Source organism: Prionailurus viverrinus, chromosome X (genome assembly GCF_022837055.1).
Source record: "Prionailurus viverrinus isolate Anna chromosome X, UM_Priviv_1.0, whole genome shotgun sequence".
Classification (NCBI taxonomy): Eukaryota; Metazoa; Chordata; class Mammalia; order Carnivora; family Felidae; genus Prionailurus; species Prionailurus viverrinus.
Window position 1 is genome coordinate 90,798,536 of NC_062579.1, and position 22,888 is coordinate 90,821,423.

The 22,888-nt window shown below is 47.9% G+C and overlaps 1 protein-coding gene across 1 annotated transcript in view; it reads right to left on the reverse strand.

Annotated features, from left to right (window-relative positions):
• The window catches only part of LOC125157788 (A-kinase anchor protein 17B-like), a 29,420-nt gene extending 12,332 nt beyond the window's left edge, over nt 1-17,088 (reverse strand). Inside the window, exons 1-2 of the mRNA XM_047844786.1 lie at nt 16,863-17,088; nt 13,331-13,396 (exon numbers count right to left, since the gene is read on the reverse strand). The gene's annotated coding sequence lies outside the window, so the exon portion shown is untranslated. The remainder of the gene's footprint in view (nt 1-13,330; nt 13,397-16,862) is intronic.
• Between the last annotated feature and the right edge of the window lie 5,800 nt (nt 17,089-22,888).

Here is a 22,888-nt window from a genome sequence, read left to right on the forward strand (position 1 = left end):
CTGTACTGTGTTTCAGTTTCCTTCACTGAAAAATTGAGATTCTAGGATTTCTGAGAGGATTCAACGAGCAAGTACATGTGAAAGCTTAAGAATAGTGCCCGGCACAAAGGAAGTTCTCAATAAACACAAGCTATGATGATTCTTTATTTGTGGCAAAAGTGTTATTTTATCTCATTTGATTCACGAAGCAACCTATAAGAATTTTCATGCCTGTTTTACAGATAGGGAAATTCAGACGGATTCAGAAAAATTCAGTGACTTGCCCATACATTGAGACCCCAAGATTCCAAATCTCCAATCTATTGCATGATTGATCTCAAAGGTCAAATCCCAGAAAAACTGGCTGGGGGTACTACAGAAACGAGGCAAGGGTAAAACACCCATAGCGCATTCGGGAACACGCACCTGATTTAACATCCTTGGTCCAGGTTGGTTTCTAGGTCTTACGTGGACATATCCACTCGTATGCTCCCAGTCTATTGACATGAACTAAACTGAACTCTAAGTTCCAATGCAGAAGAACCATCCTCTTCTAATGAATGACCAAGTGAATTTGCCCTTGACCTAACAATCCCCCAAACATGAGTGCCTGCTGGCATTTCCTATTAACAAACTCTTTTAAGCTGCCCAAGGTGCCCCAAGATTACAAATACTGGGAATCAAGGATTTCTGCTCCTATTTGCTGACTTCAAATAGCACTTTCCAATAAAGGAGTTTTTTCTAAAGTGGATATATCCAGAGTCTATAAAGCCTGAGTTTCTCATGTTTTATGTCAACTTCCAATGTCAACTTCTGAGAGGTTTAGACTCAAGCATACATGGCCAGATGATAGAAATTCTAACACAAAATCCACTACTAAATCTTGGTTAACTTTGTAGGTACATAATTCTTTAATAACTGTCCATAAAGGACAGTCCAAGTCAATTTCCTTGAGGAGACAAAGTTTGCGTAGACTGTTTTTTTAAAGGCCTCCAAAGGTTATATCTAAGATATTAAGGTTCTTAGAAATTCTTATAATAGCAACACTGAACTGGGGTGTTATGAAAACAAACATGCTCTCTTTCTCCAAAAACATTATCTAAATAGCCAAATGAGGGAAAAAATCCAGTTACTTTGCTGCAACGTGCAACCTAAATGAGAGTCAACGCTAAGCTCCTTTAGGGGAGAAAAATTAATGTGATATTCAACCAAGATACACAGAACTCCCAAATTCATCTACAGTCAGTAGGTATTTGTTTACACAACCTAATTCAAAGCAACGGCTTTTAAAAAACCTTCCAGAAAAAATACACACAGAGTAGTTAACCACTTCAAAGTGATCAGGTTTGTCATGCTCTCCCCATTTATTCCAGTGACAAGCCTTTGTCTTAAACATTTCAGAATGCTTCCTTTTGGATTGATTTCAAAGTCCGGGTTACATTCTTTTAAATAGCCTTGACGGGGGTCAATTCTGAAATTCTTTTATCATGGATTTGATATTTAGAAATTATCAAAAATTACCTAGAATTGGGGCGCCTGGGTGGCTCAGTCGGTTAAGCGTCTGACTTTGGCTCAGGTCATGATCTCACAGTTTGTGAGTTCGAGCCCCGCATCGGGCTCTGTGCTGACAGCTCGGAGCCTGGAGCCTGCTTAGATTCTGTGTCTCCCTCTCTCTCTGACCCTCCCCCCGTTCATGCTCTGTCTCTGTCTCAAAAATAAATAAAAATTAAAAAAAAAATTACCTAGAATCAAGAACGTTGAATAAAATGGTTGACTATAAAAAACAAACTGATTTTCTTAACTGGCTGATAACCGCCTCCCCCCAAAAAAGGAGATTCTAATAAAGGCTCTGATTCTTGCTTTTTTAATTCGTGGGTACATCGTTGGAATGAGTGTAGAGCTTTGAAAGATGACAACTTTGAAGGACAACAGTCATTTGAATGTGGTGGTATAAGAGTTGTAAAAGTAATCGCAAGTTTCCACCCAGCCCCGTATCTACACTCTGCGATGTGACTTTGAGTTACTGCTATCAAGAGATAGAGTCAGGGCGCTTGGGTGTCTCAGTTGGTTAAGCGTCTGACTCTTGATTTCGGAAGATGTCCTAGACCAGCCAGCCCCCAGCCAACCCACCAACTGACCACTGACACGTGAGCAAGTACAACAGTCCTGCCAACCTATAGACTTGTGAGAAACAATAAATCCCTGTTGTTTAAGCCACTAAGTTTGGGGATGGTTTGTTACACAACAATAGCTAACTGATACATGTATCGAACTCTTAATTCGTTTCAAGATATACAATTACAAGGGCACCTGGGTGGCTCAGTCAGTTAAGCGTACGTCTTCAGCTCAGGTCATGATCTTGTGATTTGTATAAGTTCAAGCCCCGCGTCGGGCTCTGTGCTGACAGCTCGGAGCCTAGAGGCTGCTTCGGATTCTGTGTCTCCCTCTCTCTCTCTCTGCCCCTCCCCTGCTCGCGCTCTGTCTCTCTCTCTCTCTCTCTCTCTCAACACTAAATAGATACACAATTCCATTTAATAGTCTTTACACAAACGAATAAAAAGTTATAAAAGCCAATTCCTGGGAGAGTTTTGGGAAGAAAAAAACAGGCATCTTCATATCTTGCTAGAGACCATGTAAATCATCTTTTTCTGGAATAATTTAGCCAAACAAACCAAGAATCATAAAAATTCTCATCTCCTTTATCAAGTAACCTGCTCTAGAAACTTATCCTAGAGAAATAATTTAAAATAAGAAAAAAGCATGGGCATCTGGCTGGCTCAGTTGGTAGAGCATGCAACTCTTGATCTCAGGGTCATGAGTTCAAGCCCCACATTGGCCAGGGAGCCTACTTTAAAAAACAAAATCAAACCTGCTCAAAGCCACTTATTACAGTGTCATTTGGATATAATTTTGTGCAAATTATGTATGCACAGGAATAAAGTCCAGAAATTGAGTTATGAATTTTTTGGTAAGTAGTTTTCTTTTTAATTTTTTTTTAATGTTTATTTATTTTTGAGACAGAGACAGAACATGAATGGGGGAGGGGCAGAGAGAGAGGGAGACACAGAATCGGAAGCAGGCTCCAGGCTCCGAGCCATCAGCCCAGAGCCTGACACGGGGCTCAAACTCACGAACCGTGAGATCGCGACCTGAGCTGAAGTCGGACGCTCAACCGACTGAGCCACCCAGGCGCCCCGGGAAAGTAGTTTTTAATGACACATTTACTGATTTAATCAAACTTTTAATAGATGCATTTTTAGTCACTTGTTTAAAATTATGACCAATATAAATAGATCTTATTTAAAAATTTCTTCTACTTAAAATTAAATTCACAAAGACGACTAAAAATCATCACCGTTTTGAGATTTAACATATGCCTCACACCCCTCACAAGGATGATTTCTACATAACAAAACAAATTTCTATACTTTACCCACATCTCTCCACTTTCCTGAAGTGTAAAAAAAAAAAAAAAAAAAAAAAAAAAAAAAAGGCTCTTATCAAGTTTGGAGAGAAATGAGCCAAATACCATTTTAAAGTGTTTGATGAACCGTGTTTTTGACAGTTTTCAAAAAACTGGCTATCGCTTCCGTCTCACACTGAAGCAAAAATAAGCAGTAAATTCTACAGCAGAAGCCATAACTCGGATGCCTACAGCCAACAGCAAGACGGTCTCAGTGAACAAAGTAAACTGAGCAGAGACTGAGGAACGGGCCAATCTCAAAGGGCAAGTCCTCCTCAGGTCCAGCTGCAATGAGGGAAGAAGGGCCAGGATCGGCCAGAACGCCCGTGTTTTCCAGAAGCACCAGAAATCCAGGTCCTTACGTGAAATCTGATTTTCAGATGTTGGCAATCAATTGAAACGATTTAAAAGCAGTGCAGAGTACAAATAAACACATCTACAGGACTCTCTGGCGTGCTAGTCCTTGACCTCTCTGCTCTAGAGTATTGCTCTCAGCTCTTTCTCCAGGGATAAGACCCTACACCTGGATTAGGAAGCACCTAAGCTATTTTCTGACCTTCCCAAGATTGGTCTTAAAAACACAAACAAACAATAATGACCCCCTTTAAAGTTCCCAACGCAGGGTCCCCCCCCCCCGAGTCGGAGGAGCACGTGACCCTTGATCTCGGGGTGGTGGGTTCAAGCCCCAGGCCGGGTGTACAGATGACTTAAATAAATAAATAAACTTTTAAAAAATAAAATAAAATCCCCACGGCCAACTCCTGGCTCCCCCAAATAGTAACAATAATGAATTAGACAGTTGTCCTCATATCTTTCCCTGTTGTTCGTGGGCTTTAAAATTAAATGTTCATGAATATTTCATCTTAAAATTAAAATACTCTCCCAGAATAGGGAGCTAATTTTCCAATCTTAATTTTTAAAAATACTGAGGCATATGTCAGTTCATAATGAACCTATGGTCCACTGAGGCACTAGATTTTTTTTTTTTTTTGGTATTGTTGCCAGGTTCCGTTTTCTTTTTTTTAAAGTTTTTTTTTTCAACGTTTTTTATTTATTTTTGGGACAGAGAGAGACAGCATGAACGGGGGAGGGGCAGAGAGAGAGGGAGACACAGCATCGGAAACAGGCTCCAGGCTCTGAGCCATCAGCCCAGAGCCTGACTCGGGGCTCGAACTCACGGACCGCGAGATCGTGACCTGGCTGAAGTCAGACGCTTAACCGACTGCGCCACCCAGGCGCCCCTACCAGGTTCCATTTTCTTCTTGAAGCTGCTAAGGGATTGAAGCTGCTACTTTCTCATCTGTCTTGGGGACCGTGTGATTTCTTGTCTGTTTCCCTTTGGGTTATTGTTCCACTCTACCGCATAGCCCTTTGGCTAACCAAGGACTTCCTTCTTTATAAAATTTCAGTGGCTCTTGACAGTCTCCCGACTGTACATCAGTGAACACAACTATTCACACAACTATTCACATCAGTGTACACAACTATTCGCTGTGCCTTGGGTTTTCCCTGAACTTTTGGTTGTGCCTTTGGGTTTTTTTTTTTCTATATGCAATATTCTTCAGCAAATACATCATGTTTAAAATGGCAAGTGTAGGGGCGCCTGGGTGGCTCTGTCCGTTAAGCATCTGACTCCCGATTTCGGCTCAGGTCATGATCTCACAGTTGATGAGATCGAGATGGCGTCAGGCTCTGGGCTGACAGGGCTAACCTGCTTGGGATTCTCTCTCTCCCTCTCTCTCTGCCCCTCCCTGACTCCATGCACACACACCCTCTCTCTCGTTCTCTCTCTCTCTCAAAATAAATAAATAAACAGTTAACTCTCTCTCACAATAAATGAATAAACTTTAAAAGAAAAGGGGGGTGGTTACTGGGTGGCTTCGCAGTTAGGCATCCAACTCTTGGTTTCAGCTCAGGTCATGATCTCACGATTCCATGAGTTCAAGCCCCGCATTGGGGTCCCACTGATGGTGTAGAGCCTGCTGGGGATTCTTTCTCTCCCTCTCTCTCTGACTCTCTTTCTCTCAAAATAAATCAATAAACATTAAAAAAAAACCAAACAAACATTTTTAAAAAATAAATAAAATGACAGGTGTAGATGAGCTCCTCTGGGAATGAGAAAACATAGAACCAATCCCCGTGGGAAATTAACATTTAGAAGTCAGCATGAGGAGGAGGGCTCAGCAAGAAGACAGAAGAAGCTGGGGCGCCTGGGTGGCTCGGTCGGTTAAGCGTCTGACTTCAGCTCAGGTCATGATCTCATGGTCGTGAGTTCGAGCCCCGTGTCGGGCTCTGTGTTGATAGCTCAGAGCCTGGAGCCTGTTTCAGATTCTGTGTCTCCCTCTCTCTCTGCCCCTCCCCCGTTCATGCTCTGTCTCTCTCTGTCTCAAAAATAAATAAACGTTAAAAAAAATTAAAAAAAAAAGAAGACAGAAGAAGCAGCCAGACATGTAGAAGTGTTTCAAGAAGGAGGATTAGTCAGTGGTGTTGACTACTCCTAAGAGGTCAAGTAAGGTACTGGGGCACCTGAGTGGCTCAGTCGGTTAAGCATCCGGCTTTGGGTCAGGTCGTGATCTCACGGTTTGTGAGTTCAAGCCCCGCATCGGGCTCCATGCTGACAGCTCAGAGCCTGGAGGCTGCTTTGGATTCTGTGTCTCCCTCTCTCTCTGCTCCTCCCCCGCTCATGCTCTGTCTCTCTCTCAAAATAAATAAACATTAAAAAAATTTTTAAAGAGGTCAAGTAAGGGGAGAATAGAGAAGTGTCCACTAAAAATGTTTTTAAGATTTTATTCTTAAGTAATCTCTATACCCAACGTGGGACTTGAACTCACAACCCCAAGATCAAGAGTCACATTCTCTACCAACAAAGCCAGCCAGGCCCCCCAAAAAAGTGTCCACTGAATTTGGCAGCATTAGAGGCTGTTGGTGATCTTAGCAAGCATGGTCTTGTGGACTGTTGAGGGCAAAATCCAGATTGTATTAAGTTGAAGAGTTTAAAAGAAGTAGAGAAGCAGAGATGGTGTGTAGATTAGGATTTTAAGAAATGGAGCAGGGGCGCCTGGCTGGCTCAGTCAGTAGAGCATGTGACTCTTGATCTTGGGTCATGACTTCAAGCCCCACACTGGGCGTACAGCTGAAGGAGGAGGAGGAGAAGAGGAAGAGCAGGAGGAGGAGGAGGAGGAGGAGGAGGACGAGGACGAGGAGGAGGACGAGGAGGAGAAATGGAGCAGTATCTGGAGAATATTATAGGGTCAGCTGAGGCTTTAAGGATCAAGGGATATAATGTATGAGAAAGCGATTTGGAAATTGTAACTTGCCACATATGGGCAAAGAGAAATCCAGAAAGAAGATGGCTAAGGACACAACCCAGGGGGACACCCTCATTTAGAGAATGGAGTCAAAAAGAATTTCAGGGCATGATGCCAAGAATTTGAATAGTCTTCAGCTCATGCTGTATTGTTTGGAAATGTTTCGTTTACGAAGAACCTCACCATAACTGATAGAACCATTCCTCTTGTGGAGGGTCTGGGTTATTTTCACCTTGTTTCTATTGTGGATAATGCCTTTATAGTATACAGTATAGGGATAAGATTGTGGGTTCTAGAGCCACACTGCCCGGGTTTACATCCCAACTCTCACCACTTACTAGCTGTAGTTTTGGGCAAACTGTGTAAGCCATCCATATGTCAGTCTGCTCAATTTAGTATAAGTATCACGACAGTGTATCATTTCATTGATGTAAGGACCAAATGAGCAATTGTAAAGCGCTTAAAAACGGGGCCTGGCACACAGTAAACACTTAATAAACACGGGCTATTATTGTTAATATGTATCTTTGTGAATCTAGAGTCAAACTTCTGTTGAACTATTTCCCCAGGATAAAATTTCAGGTTGGGATTACTGCATATGTGGAACTTGAGAAACAAAGCAAAGAAAGGAAAAAGGAGACAAACAAAAAACCAGACTCTTAAACACAGAGAACAAACTGAGGGTTGCCAGAGGGGCGGCAGGTGGGGGGATAGGCGACATAGATCATGGGGACTGACAGTGTACTTATGGTGATGAGCACTGAGCAGTGTATAGAATTGTTGGATCATTTTATTGCACACCTGAAACTAATATAACACTGTATGTTAACTACGCATCAATAAAAAGGGATGACAAAACAATAATAAAATAAAAAGACTGAGGCATGGAGAATATGGTCAATAAGATGGTAATAGCATTCTTTGGTGACAGATGGTGACCACACTTATCGTGGTGCGCACTGAGTAATGTATAAAGTCATTGAGTCATTATGTTGTACACCTGAAATTAACACAACACTCTATGTCAATTATACTTCCATTAAAAACGTGTCTAAAAAACATATATCGGGGCGCCTGGGTGGCTCAGTTGATTGACTAACTGCAGCTCAGGTCATGATCTAGCGGTTCAAGAGTTCGAGCCCCACATCAGACTCACTGCAGTCAGCGCAGAGACTGCTTCGGATCCTCTGTCCCCCCGTTTCTCTGCTTCTCCCTCCCTGCTCTCTCTCTCTCTCAAAAATAAATAAACATTGGGGCACCTGGGTGGCTCAGTCAGTTAAGTGTCAGACTCTTGATTTCGGCTCAGGTCATGAGCTCACGGTTTGTGAGATCAAGCTCCTATCTGCTGACAGCACAGAGCCTTCTTGGAATTCTCTCTCTCTCTCTCCCTCTCTCTCTCTCTCTCTCCCTCTCTCTCTCTCTCTCTCTCTCTCTCCCTCTCTCTCTCTCTCTCTCTCTCTCTCTCTCTCTCTCCGCCCCTCTCCCCTCTCAAAAAGAAATAAATAAAAGCAACACTTTTTGTTTTGCTTCGTTGAAGGATTTCATTTTTAAGCAATCTCCACACCCAACATGGGACTTGAACCCACAACCCCCCAAGATCAAGAGTCACATGCTCGGCCAACCAAGCCAGCCAGGCCCCCCTAAAAGCAACACTTCTGAGACCACCTATTCCTTAACAGCTTTGCAGAGGCAAACGAGAGCTCCTCCAACCTTAAAAAATTGTAGTCATTCAACGATGTTTACACAGTGTGCATTCCAGCGGTATCTTGTGTATACAGCTTTACCAAGGCATTTCACTCAACATGCTCCCAATGCCAGGACATTTCTAGCAGATTCTCAGAGAAAAAGATTGCCCTCTCTAGTCATCTGTCCGCCTCTTTTTCCTTGCCTCTATACCCAGCGGCAAAGCTGACCAAATCGCAGTAGCATAAGAGAACGGACAAAAGAAGCCAGTCTTGAGATGCTCTCACAAGTGTAAAATGGTTGTTTTAACCAGCAGTGAAAATTCCAGAAATTCTGCGTCCAAGGTCCCTCTAATACCTTCCTTCATCTCAGAAGATACTTAGAGAGATTCCTCTGCTACATCTCAGGGCTCTCAGATCAAAAGTATAACTTTACAACTTTAAAAGCATTTGAATCATAAGCATAAGTGTCCATCATTCATTCTCTCTCGCTTTTACTCACACTCATAAATCTTTGCTATCGGAGTGCCAGCAAAGCCATTTCAACGAGGCGTGTTTTTAAAAACAGTGGGGAAAAAAATAGGACCATCTGCACAACTCCATATCCTCTTTCAAAGTAGTTCTTTGCTGCCTTTCTTTTCTCTCCAGGCCTTTGAACCTTAAAGGTAGTCATTTTGAAAGCATTTCAGATGTATAAAATTGTATCAACATATTTATAGGCAGTGGGGCAGCCGAGATGTATATGGATCAAAGCAACCTAGCCAATTTCCAGGCTCCTGGCTAGTACACAGTCCCAGTGAGCCTTGACCAAATAGAAATATTCCCTGGCTCTCCAGCCAAGAGGTCATGGATAAATATTCACGTGTTTTGACACATCCTTAACCCAAACAGCAATTTTAAAACTGAGGCTGACCATATGCTCTGATCTTGAAAAAACTAAAAGTCACATAATTAAAATGAGTGGCAGTCAGTGTTGCAGTAACAGGAATAGAGCCAATATAGGACGCACAGAATGACTAAATTTCCAAATCAAGATGGTCCTAGAGGGCTTATTGGGGTACTGGGGGCTTTTGGAACAGACAAAAAGGGACTTTTGGAGAGCCATAGCCATTCAGCAATGATACATTAGTGGCCATACCGGAGTCCTGCTGAGGGAGAATCTCTTCTGCCAGCACTCAAAGAAAATCTGTTCTAAGGTATAGGAGGAAAATCGTTTTATTCTGTAAGCTTCAGGTGTACAACATTGTAATTTGACATGCGTATGCACTACAAAGCGATCACTCCCAAAAGTCTAATTACCATCCAACACCCTACAATTGACCCCCTTTACCCCTTTGGCTCAACCCCCATCTCCTTTCCCCTGTGGTAACCACTGATCTGTTCTCTGTGTCTATGGATTTGTTCTTGCTTTGTTTTGTTTGCCTGTTTTCATACGGTTTGGCTTTTAGATTCTACATATGAGTGAAATCATATGCTATTTGTCTTTCTCCTTCTGACTTATTTCACTGAGCATAATGCCCTCAAGGTCCATCCACGTTGTCGTAAATGGCAAGATCTCATTTTTTATGGCTGAGTACTATTCCATTGTGTGTGCATGTGTGTGCGTGTGTGTGTGTGCATATACATATCTCCCACATCATCTTTATCCATTCATCTTTAATGGACAGTTAGGTTGTTTCCTATCTTGGCTATTGTAAACGATGCTGCAATAAATACAGAAGGGCCTGTCTTTTCAAATTAGTGTTTTCATATTCTTCAGATAAATATCCATGGCAGACCAGGTACATCATATGGCAGTTCTAGTCTTAATTTTTTTTGTCCCTATTTCAAGAGGTCATACTAATGCGTCCTTTGTCTGATAATGTTTATAAAAGCAAAGTGTTTCTAAAGCCACTAAAAAAAATTAACCCAAAGAAAGACTTGTAGCAGGCCTTTCCAGGCAAATGGATTTACATAACTCTATATATTGGTGAGGACAGGAGCAAGGGAGCTTTTTTGGGGTGTGGGGAGGGGGGGAGCTATTTTTTTTTAAATAAGCACACAGCAGTGAGCAGAGCCAGCTGACCAGTCCTTTGGTCTTTTGCCCCCTTCTCAGCACCAGAAACATTCTTGAACACCCCTCTCCAGACGCTTCCAGCCAGGAACACAACTTTGTATCTTGGATTAATTTACCATAATGCTACTACAGTAGACTTCTTGCTTTCTCTTCTTGTGACACAATAAAAGCTACCAGGGATTTAAAGCAATGCGGCTGAGTAGCTTTCTTTTTGTCTCACTCACTGAACAGTCAGGACATTATCCGTGGGCAATGCGTTTCACGAAGGCACCTGTGTTTTACTTCTCAGTTTTACCTTCACTGTCTGAAAATTACCAGCAAAATCCCTGCCCGCAAGTCGCCACCTAAAGCAACCTCTCCATGAGCCGGTGCTTGGTACAACTAAGCAGTTTCTCAAAGCAGCAGTATTTCCCAACCTTTTGAAAATCCCAAGGCAAACTTATTTGAATACGAGTCCTATGAAGAGGATATCGCCCAATACCTTATGGCGAAAATGTGATCAAGGAAGGAAAGATTGGAGAAGCCACAATGCATGTGAACTCTTCATGGCAGCCTGCTGTGTCGTGGCATCTTGACCACAGAACACTGCCAGGCAGAAAGAAGTGCAAAGTCAAAAGAGGATGGAATGGTTTTAAAAAAAATAAGACAGGGGCGCCTGGGTGGCTCAGTCGGTTAAGCATCCGACTTCAGCTCAGGTCACGATCTCACGGTCCGTGAGTTCGAGCCCCGCGTCGGGCTCTGGGCTGATGGCTCAGAGCCTGGAACCTGTTTCCGATTCTGTGTCTCCCTCTCTCTCTGCCCCTCCCCCGTTCATGCTCTGTCTCTCTCTGTCTCAAAAATAAATAAACGTTAAAAAAAAATTAAAAAAAAAAGACAGCGGTATATTTACGACTTTCAGCATAAACAGCGAAAACAGATGTCGAGGTGGTCAACACGTTGCTCATTTTTCGTGCCTACAGCAAATTTCTGTAGAAATTCCATATAGAGAGAAACCCTACACAAGTGCTAGAAAGACTGAGTATATATTTGGTAAGCTAGTCCCCTTCTCTAGGGATTTGCATTTTCCAATTAATCTTTTTAATTATTATTATTGAAAGAGCACTACACAGGGGCGTCTGGGTGGCTCAGTCGGTTGAGAGTCCGACTCTTGATTTCGGCTCCGGTCATGATCCCAGGGTCGTGGGATCAAGCCCCGCGTCAGTCTCTGTGCTGTGCGGAGCCTGGTAAAAATTCTCTCTCTCTCTCTCTCTCTCTCTCTCTCTCTCTCTCTCTCCCCCTCCCTCCCTCCCTCCGCCCCTCTCCCTGGCTCCTCCTCTCTCTCTCTCTCTCTCGCTCTCTCGCTCTCTCGCTCTCGCTCTCTAAAAGAAAAAAAAGAGAAAGAGCACTACCCTTCCCAAAGGAGCACCACTACCACTCTGTCTTTGTACACATTTTTTAACAAATTATTTCCTCAAAATGTGTTCCCACGTCAAGGGGCAGGAGTGAGCTTATAGGGCTCATGACAGACTGGCAAATTGTTCTTGTGAAGGATTACGACAATTTATCACGACCATAGCCGTATTAACGTGCCCGAGTCCCTTGTAGGCTTGCTGACACTGGATCGTTTCCATTTTTATTTCTGCTACTTTTATTGGTAGGTAACGGCAACTTGAAGTGGCTTGAATTCGCATCTCATTTTTCTTAAATTAAATAAAAAGTAAAGGTTGGCTTCAGCTTACGCTGACGTCCAACAGCCTATTCAACGTCTCCAAGCTGAAGGTTTCGTTCGCATCCCCAGCTAACAAGTGCAACAGATCTCTTCATTTCCATGCCCCTCCCAACTGCCCCCCACCTCAAACTTGACCCCCCACCCCACCCAGCGATTCCCATCGTCCTAAACACAGCCACCCACCTCCCAGGAGCTCAGGCTCAAAACCAGGACCTGTCCCTCCCCACCGCTCACATTCAACCCTTCAGCAAGTCCTTCTGATCCCACCTTTACCACGTTCCAAGGCCACCTCCATCACCGCTGCTGCTCCCCGGGTCCAAGCCAGCGCCATCTGGAACCTGGATGACTGCCACAGCCTCCCAACCAGTCTCTCCTTGTCATCCTTGCCCCATAGAGTCTATGCTAAGTGCCGGTCAAAACGATTTTTTTTTAAACCTCAAGTCAGATTGTGTCACTCTGTTTAAAACCCTCCAGTGACTTTTCATCATGCTCTGAACAAAATTCAAACGGCTTACCCTCAAAACCCAGCCCCGGCCCACCCGGCTCAACACACTGTGTGCCCCTTCTCCCCTACTGCCCTTGTTCTCTCTCCATCCAGCCTTCTTACCGTTCCTCGCAGATCCAAGTTCACGCCACAGGGCCTTTGCACTTGCGGTTCCCTCTGGCTGAAGTGCTCTCTCCCCTAACATTTTCTCACGGCTGGCTTCTTCTCATTTCTCACATTTGGCTCAAATGCCACCTCCTCAGAGAAGCCTTCCCAGAACACTATCTTAAATAGCACGGCTCCCCCCGCCCCCTGTCATGTTGAAGCATAGCACCCCATCTTATTTTCAGCGTGACACTGAAATGCTCGATTATCATGTGCGGTTGTTGACATGGTTTTTATCTGCCCCGCCCCCACCCCTAGTCTGGAAGTTCCACGAGGGCAGGCACCGGCCTCTGTCTGGGTCACCAGTTTATCTTCAGAGCCTAGAATGGTGCCTGGCACGTCGCGGGAACTTCAGAGTGCTAAACCAGAACCTAGGAAAACCTAAAGAGGAACAGTGAGATGCTGAAAAGCAGGCCCGTGTGCCCCTTCAGGCTCTCAGAGCTATCAGTGAGCGAATGTCGTCGAGATCAACCAAGTGTACCTACCAAGTGACGATTCCGTTTGAGACACTTTGGGGGCTACAGCAAGAAGTCGCCCTCGAAGATCGGAGTCTAGAGAGAAAAAGGAATGAAGACGATTAACTGGAAGCCGAGGAAGAAAACGGTGAGTGATGAAGCAGAGGATATTTCTGGGTCACCGAGAAGCAGAAAGGGTTCGAACAGCCTTTCGCTTGAAATGAGTGTTCGAATTCCTGGGGATACGCATCCAGGGGGTTTTGAACGTCCCGGTAACTGCTCCCTTCAGGAGTGTTGGGACACGCGTAGGAGCAGCCGGTTGTAGTTGTCACAGGGGCTGGCACAGGGAAGGGCACTGCTGCCACGTGGCAATCTGGGAGTCAGGGGGGCTAGACGTCCTGCGGCGCCTGGACAGACCGACACAAGGGAGAACGCTCCACCCCAAATGGCAAGGCAGAAATGGCTCGCACCTATCCATCCAGAACACATGCGGTGCCTTTGGGGACTTCTCGATTAATGGGGTTTTTTTTTTTGAAGGATGAAGGAGAATGGCAAGGCCAGCCCAAATGCCTCTTTGGGTCCCTAGCACAGCTGGATTCAAAACCCCAGTCCAGAAGAGAGGTTACCACCTCTGGATAGGGCTCAGAGTCTGACCATCAGACCGTCCCCAGTGACACCCACGACATCCCCGTGTGGCACGTTTATTCGCCTTTCACAGAGTCAGCTCTGCTGCGTGTCCAGCAATTCTCTAACCACACAGTAGGACAAGAAGCTAATCCTGAATTAGAATCTTCCCGAGGGGGGGCTTGTCTCCCTCAAGCGGTGGTCTGGGTCAGTGGTCCGGTAGGTCCCAGGACTGGGGGGATGTGGGACACTCAGACCCCCGTTAAAGCAGTTAGCATCCGCCTTCCGCAGGCGAGATGCAGATCAAGCCTTCTGGTGTTCCAAGAGAAACTGGAAATCCTGACTTTTATTGAAATCGTTCAGTTTTTATCTTTTTAAAAATTTTTAAATTTTACTTAAATCCGAGCTAGTTAACATATAGTGTCATAATGCTTTTGGGAGTGGAATTTAGTGATTCATCACTTACTGTAACACCCAGTGCCCACCCCAACAGGTGCCCTCCTTGATGCCCATCCCCCCCCACCTCCCCACCAGCAACCCTCAGCTTGTTCTCTGTATTTAAGAGTCTCTTATGGTTTGCTTCCCTCTGTTTTTATCTTATTTTTCCTTCCTTTCCCCTATGTTCATCTGTTTTGTTTCTTAAATTCCACATCTGAGTGAAATCCCATGTTATTTCTCTTTCTCTCACTGACTGATTTCCCTTAGCATCATACCCTCTAGTTCCACCTTTCTTTTTCTTTTTAAGTAATCTCTACCCACAACGTGGGGCTCGAACTCACAACCCCGAGATGAAGAGTCACATGCCCCACCGACTGAGCCAGCCAGGTGCCCCAAGATCTTTTGGTTTTTCACTGTTGACCCCTAATTCAATGGCTTTCTAAAATATCGTGCAGGCTGAAGCACACCCCTCTAAGGCTGACCCAGGGACAGCCCTTGACTCACGACAGGAGCTAAGATGGCCTCTGCAGGCCCCCTCCCCCCAGTGTTACTCCCCCTCAAATCAGTGCCATTCATTCTCTGATATGTATGCTAGCTGGGATTCCCTGGGGACCGGGGCGAGCAGGCTTATTCCACTGTCACTTTTCTCTGCGCTTAACAGGAGTCGGGGTAAAAACCCCTTCATGCAATTTACTCCATGCCTCCAGTGACTCCGTGCTTTGAGAGACCCCCCCCCCCCGCCCAAAAAAGCAGGGCACAGAAAAAATGTGACTCCTGGAATGCCATATTCTTTAAAAAGCAACCAAAAGGGGGCGCCTGGGTGGCTCAGTCGCTTAAGCGTCCGACTTGGGCTCAGGTCATGATCTCACGGTTGGTGGGTTCGAGCCCCACATCGGGCTCTCTGCTGTCAGCACAGAGCCCGCTTCGGATCCTCTGCCCCCCTGTCTGCCCCTACCCCCCCCCAAAATAAATAAACATTAAAAAAAAATAACGTGGGTGGGTACAGGGGCTTCACTTTAAAGTGGGTGGGTTTAGGGGCGCCTGGGTAGCTCAGTCGGTTAAGCCTCGGACTTAGGCTCAGGTCGTGATTTCACGGTTTGTCGGTTCGAGCCCCAGCCCCCCACCTTCCCCCAACCCCCGTCCTCCCCCACCCCACCCCCATCCCCCTTTGGGCTCTGTGCTGACAGCTCGGAGCCTGAAGCGTCCTTCAGATTCTGTCTCCCTGTCTCTCTCTGCCCCTCCCCCACTTGTTCTCTCTCTCTCTCTCTCTCTCTCTCTCTCTCTCTCGGAAATAAGTAAATAAATAGCTTAAAAAAAAAAGAAAGACAACCGAAAAACCAGAACTTGGGGGATCCCAACTAGATTAGCCCAAGGCGGGGATCTCCTCAGCATGAACGCCCCAGGCGCGCCGCCCAAGTTCACGCTAGGTCAACGGCACGAACTTTGAAAGTTACCTCAGAGGCCGGCGGGCAAACGGCCCCAAATGGGCGCCACCCTCGAAACCTTTACCCTCAAACGAGAAAAGACCCCGAGAAACCGAAAAGGCCCCCCAAGGCGACCCGCCCCGGCGCTGGGAGCCGCGCCTCGGTCGGCCGCGATCAAAAGTGCTCCGGGAACGGCCGCCTTCCGAACAAACGGCAAAAAGGGCAGGACGCCACACGCAAAGCCGAGGGTCCCCAGGGCCGAGGCTACCCCGTCTCCCCCCACCCCCCCACCCCGCCCCGAGTTCGGGGACGGCAGTTTCTCCCACAGCTTCGGCCTCCCCACCCCGCTTCTTCCCCTCGCCCCGCCCCCTGCCCCCCCTTCCCTGTTCCCCTGCCCCGCCCGCCCCCCTCGCCCCCCCACCCCGTTCCCACCTCGGGACCCGGTGCTTCGGGCCCCGGGAGGGAGTCCGGCTCTCCCAGTCAGACAGGGGAAGGGATTATCCCGCCCGCCGCCCCGGAACACCTCAAGTGACACTCTTGACAAGTCCCTGAAGCCAAAGGGGCCCGGTCACCCGCGGGGCCCCGTTAACTGGACGGGGCCGGGCGCGGGGGCGGCAGCGGGGGCAGGAGGGGGGGGGGCGGCCCCGGCCCCCACCTCGAACAGAAGAGGGCACCTTCGGTTCCCAGAAGCGGGAAGCCGCCGCCGGCGTACCCCGGGGAAGCGCCTCGAGTGACCTCTGTCGGGGCAGCGGCCTGAGGGGGCCCCTGAGCGCCCCCTAGTGCGGCGCCGGGGCCCGGCGCGGTCCAGGGAGAAGGGAGAGGACCAGGGGAAGAGCCCAGGCGCATCTCTGGAAAGCCCGACTCTGTGGGGGCAGGTGGGGCGGCCCGGGCCTCCCGCGCCTCCCCTCCCCAATCTCCACCGAGGGTCCTTCGTGGCCCGGTCGAAGCGGTACCAGAGCTTCCCCCCCACCCCACCCCGCCCCCCCCCCCTCGCCTAGGCCGGGGCGGCCGGCGGGGGCCCGAGAGACGCAGCGGGACGTGGCTGCCTGTCAGCGAGAGCCGCGGAGGGCATTTACCCGGAGCCTGAGGGGCCGCTGCGCCTCCGCTCGGGTCTCCGCTGAGGTAACGGGACCGCCGCCGCCGCCTCTTCCCGGCCGCCGCAGTCGCAACCGCCAACGCTCTCGATCGCTCTCTGCGACTGTGGCCCGCGAGGCCAGCTGTTGAATGGCCGCGTCCAAGCCGGCGACGCACGCGCGCGCCCCGATGCCAACGCCCCGTGCGCCCCCTCGCCCCGCTGCGGCCCTGGCGAGCTCGCCGCGGCTGCTTCCCGACTCCGGGATCCCGGCTCTCGGCAGCGGGCTCGCCCACCCGCCCGTCCGTCCGCCGGCTCCCTCCCACCGCTTGGTGGGCTCTCGCCTAGCCAATTGCCGGCCCTCGCCGGCTCCGCCCCCTGGCTGCGATCCCTCAACTCGCCCTCTGGACCAATGGCAACGATGGGCTAGTCCCGCCCCTTCGAATCCCCCGGGGCCAATCGCCTTCTCCTGAGGACCCGTTCAAGTTAACCCCGCCCCTCTCGTGCGGCGGAGCTGCAGCCAAAGTTGATCCCACTGCGCGGTTGCTCCTGACGATTGAGAGGCTTCGCCCGGGCTCCCCCCACCCCCAACCCCCCCCCCCCCCCCCGCGCCAAGTTCAGTGATTTCAAGGCTGCAGCTCACCCGGTCTGCCGACCCCCACGCGACCTATTCTGAATAAGCGAATACTTAAAAAGCTAATGAGAGAGGTACCGTTGTCCATCTCATCCCTGAGCAGGGCCGCTGCGAAATGTACACCGTCCTGGCCACAACTCACACATCACAGGGTCAGCAAGAACCTCGAAGGTCATCCGCTGACTCTGTCCCCGCATTGCTGTGTGTCTTGCTTGTGTTTTGTTGTTGTTGTTTGTCCCACGTACAGGGGCTCTGCCCTCCAGGCTGGACAACTTCTGGTGACAAGCACTCACTGGCACCACGGACCGCCACTTGGGTCGCGTGAGACTGAGTGAAATCGGCCCCCTGGTAACTTCTACCCCCTTGAAACCACACAAAGGCAGCTTGGCCCCTCTTCCCACGGGGGTCCAACAATTTGAAGGCAAATCTGGCCCCACAGTTCTTCCAGGCTCTGTTGTTACAAAGAACGGAGTTCAAGTCTCTCCTTCGAGTTTACGCCAATTCCTTTATAGCTTTCCCAAGTGGAAGGTGGGAAATGAGTCTCTCTCCCCGCCCCCCCCCCCAACCCCCAACCCCAGGGCACAGACCCTTGTGTACAGAGCAGACCAGGACAGTCACATCCCTTGTCTAGACACTAGATTTTTCTACTCAGAGCTCCCTAAGATGGCATTTGCTTTCTTGACGGCTATATCACAGACAACGAATATTAGATTTACTGTCAACTAACCCCTGGGCTATTTCTCACTGCTGCTGCTATCACAGGGCTCTGTTTTCTACTTGATTAGCTGGTAAATGTCATTGGGTTTTGCTGGGGGTGGGAGGGGAGTGCTAATTTCACTCTTTTCTCTCAGGACCTCTTCACTGGCTCATTCGGTACTTAACATCTCTCCATCTGTCTTGCTACCAACGCCAAGCTCAGGCCCTCATCCTGTGTGCACAACTGCCTCCCCACAGGACACCTTACCTCTAGGCTTGTGCCCTCCCGGTGGCCTCCCAATGCTCCTCTCCTCATCCATTTGACACCAGAAGCCACAGTCGTCTCTAAAACACGAAGATAATCCTGTTACCCCACCTGACCTAAAAGCCCACCCCAGCTTCAGATCCTTTCTTACTCCTTCTCCAACCCCCTCCCCCCCCCCCCCCCCGCCTTCAATTCCAGGATAAGATCCCAAACCCCCGAATAACATGTGAAACCCTGGTGATCTGGCCTCACCTGCCCGGCGTCTGTCTCACCTGCACCACAGAGCACTCTATACTTCAGATCCGCTGAACTTCCTTCTGTTTCTCAAATGAGCCATGGTCTCCGACACTTCTATGCCTCTGATACAAAGTCTGGAATAACCTGTCCCCTACCCTCCTAATCCTGACCTACAACACATTGATGTATTTTATTCATTCATTGAACACATATCCTGAGCACCTACGTGTGTCAAGTATGGGGGAGGGGGTATAACAACATGATTTCTAAATATTTGATTCGATCCCTTCATCAGGTGCTTCCAGTATAATGATTCTACTTCCATTCACATTGCCACATAGACATCAGGCAGCTATTTGTAATGATTGGACTCCAGATTCATCCAGGCAACTGAGATTGGGATTTTCTTCCTTGTGGAGTATCAGCGAATAATATTCAAACTCAGTCCATTAAGGTTGGCATTTCCAAGGCCGGAGGTTACAGCCCTTTTCTTTCATTTCCTTCACCTTAACTTAGAAAAAAAAAAAAACAATGTAAGATTAAAATATTCTGTATTTGAGAGAGTATGTGCTTATTGTGTATGTTGAATTCTTTTTGTCTTTTATTTTTCTTTTTTAAGATCAGGATAAATCAGAGGAACCTTGGTGGCTCAGTCAGTTGAGTGTCGAACTCTTGATTAAACCTCAGGTCATGAGCTCACAGTTCGTGGGCTCAAGCCCAGAGTCAGGCTCTGCCTGACAGAGAGGAGCCTGCTTGGGATTCTCTCTCTGCCCCTTCCCCACATGTGTGCACACACACTCTCTTTCTCTCAAAATATACAAACATTTTTTAAAAGACCAGGGGGGCTCCTGGGGGGCTCAGTCGGTTGAGTGTCCGACTCTTGGTTTTGGCTCAGGTCATGATCTCTCAGTTTTGTGAGTCTGAGCCCCATGTCGGGCTCTGTACTGACATCGTGCAGCCCGCTTGGGGTTCTCTCTCTCCCTCTCTCTCTGCCCGTACCCCACCCGCACTGCCTCTGTCTCTCTCAAAATAAATAAATAAAAACTTAAAAAAAATAAAAATAAAAAAACATCAGAATAAATCAATCCAACACATTGTACACTTTAAAGTTACACAATGTTATATGTCAATTATATCTCAAAAACTTAGATGAACAATTAGATCCAGATAGCAATTTGTAACATACCATAGGCATGGATGTTTCTGGATCTGAAGAGAAAGGACATGAACAGGACTGACTGTATGTTATCAAAATGAAGCCATTGGAATCATGTAATTACAGAACTTCAGTGTTAGAAGGCACTTTTAAGTTAATTTAATCAAATTTCACCCTAGATGCTAGAAACTACTATGTGGGCAGTTTTTCAGGTTCTTTACAAAGTCCTCAGCTCCTTGGCCTCTGAAAGCAGGCTGTGTTCTTACTGTTCAAATATTGGCTCTGCACGACTAAGGGATTTGAGGGGCACCCAGAATGCTTCTCTGTCCATTTTTTTCCCCCTCTAGGATTAGACGTGTCCTCAGGATCTCCTCTTTCAAAATGCAAATAAAACCTGGGCACCTGGGTGGCTCAGCTGGTTGAAAGTCCAGCTGTTGATTTCGGCCTGCGTCCTGATCCCAGGGTGGTGGGATCGAGCCCCACACTCGGCATGGAGCCTGCTTAAGACTCTATTTCTCCCTCTCTCTCTCTCTCTCTGCCCCTCTCCCCTGCTCCCACACATGCGCTTTCTCTCAAAAAATTTTAAAAAAAATTTCAAAATGCAAATCCCACTTGGAAGAGCCACATGCCAGTATGTGTTAGTGATTAACATTTAGCATAAGGAAGACAGCCTAGCTCAATAGAAAAAAAACTTTTTAAGGTGCCTATCCCAATTTGCAGTTTTCAGAGTGGTTTCACTTACTTTATCATATTTGATCCTCAGAGTGACCTGAGTTAATACCTCGTTTTCCATTCTACAGGGGAGGAAGCGAAGACTCATCTACTCATCTACGTTAAATCATTCCTCGGGGTATTCAAATTTCAGCTCTGCTGTTAACCTTGGGCAAGTGACCGACCCGGCACCCTAGGTCTCAGTTTCCCCGTCACTAAAATCAAGTGAGATGCTTTGCAAGCTTTCTTTCAGCTCGGTCTGTCATCTCCCCCATCCTGCTGGCTGCGATCAGGACACTGGGGCCCTGGGCATTTTCACGGTGGCAGGAAATAATTTCGGACCAGAGGTACCTTTTGGAAAGGACGCGCATGCTCCAGCGTGAGAGCAGTGAACACTAGAAGGAGGAAAACCTGAGAAAGGACAGACCAGAAGCCCAGAACTCCAAACTTAACCTATGCCTCAGGTCCATGATGCAGTCGCTTCCATTAGAATTTTGAATTAAAAATTCCAACCCATCTGCCCTTAATGATTCAAGAACCGTCTATGTTGGGGCGCCTGGGTGGCGCAGTCGGTTAGGCGTCCGACTTCAGCCAGGTCACGATCTCGCGCTCCGTGAGTTCGAGCCCCGCGTCAGGCTCTGGGCTGATGGCTCGGAGCCTGGAGCCTGTTTCCGATTCTGTGTCTCCCTCTCTCTCTGCCCCTCCCCTGTTCATGCTCTGTCTCTCTCTGTCCCAAAAATAAATAAACGTTGAAAAAAAAAAAAGAACCGTCTATGCAAACCTTAATTAAAGTCTGCTTGGGAGGGGAAGGGGAAAAAAAAAAGTTAGAGAGGGAGGGAGGCAAACCATAAGAGACTCTTAAAAACTGAGAACAATCCGAGGGTTGATGGGGGGTGGGAGGGGGGGGAAAGCGGGAGGGGGGGGAAGCGGGAGGGGGGGGGGAAGCGGGAGGGGGGGGGGAAGCGGGAGGGGGGGGGAAGCGGGAGGGGGGGGGGAAGCGGGAGGGGGGGGGGAAGCGGGAGGGGGGGGAAGCGGGAGGGGGGGGAGCGGGTGATGGGCATCGAGGAGGGGAAGCGGGAGGGGGGGGAAGCGGGAGGGGGGGGAAGCGGGAGGGGGGGGGAAGCGGGAGGGGGGGGAAGCGGGGGGGGGGAAGCGGGGGGGGGGGGGAAGCGGGGGGGGGGGAAGCGGGAGGGGGGGGAAGCGGGAGGGGGGGGAAGCGGGTGATGGGCATCGAGGAGGGCACCTGTTGGGAGGAGCACTGGGTGTTGTAGGGAAACCAAGGTGACAATAACTTTCATATTAAAAAAAAAAAAAGTCTGCTTGGGCAAACTGTGTGATACTCAGATAAAAATTACCACAATAAATTCCATAAGCCTGTTGTGCGCCCCCTGCGTACTCCATATAACAAAAGGGCGGATAAGAAGCCACAGCCTAAAGGGAGCCTTTTGGAAGGAAAGCCAACAGGCAAAGGGATGCACTCTAATAATTTATGCAAGTCGCGGATGCCACACTGCCCCTGCCCCCCATTCATTTGCTGACAGCACTGAGATGCAGCTGATCTAATGACCCCATATTTGCTTAATCTCACTAAGCAAAGACAGGCTTTATGCCTAATATAAAAGGAATTTAAGATGCCAGGTGAGAAGCGGTGATCTTTAAACTGGTTGCGTAAGAAACCGAAAGCTAATTCCTGAGGTCATAAGCCTCCTTAATAGTCTGCTCTTTTTGGAGTGTTTAAAAACATGTTTAATTACAGTAGAATCAGTTTTCCATTACAGCCACCTAATCATTTTTTCAGTAAATGGCTCAAAAGTCAAAAGAAGTACCACACTAACCTACCTCACTGAGTTCTTACAAGGATTTGTTCATTGGTTTTAAAGGGTTTCGGAAGGCTTTAAAAAAAATTTTTTTTAATGTTTGTTTATTTTTAAGAGAGAGAAAGAGAGCCTGAGCAGCGGAAGGGCAGCGAGAGAGGGAGACACAGAAGCCGAAGCAGGCTCCAGGCTCTGCGCTGTCAGCACAGAGCCCGGCGTGAGGCTCGAACCCACAAACCATGAGATCATGACCTGAGCCGAAGTGGAAGTCGGACGCTTAACCCGACTGCGCCCCCCAGGCACCCCCCATGGGCTTTGGAAGTCTTATAAAACAGTGGCCAAGGAATCAGGACACCTAGATTTAGTACAGACCCCATCTTCAGTAGCTGTGTGGCCTGTAGTGATTTATTTTTTCCTCTGGGGCTCAGTTTCTCCACCTGTGAGATGAGGGGAATTGGGCTAGATAATCTCCAGATTTTTGATCTAACTTTTTAACACTCCAGGATTCCCCATCATT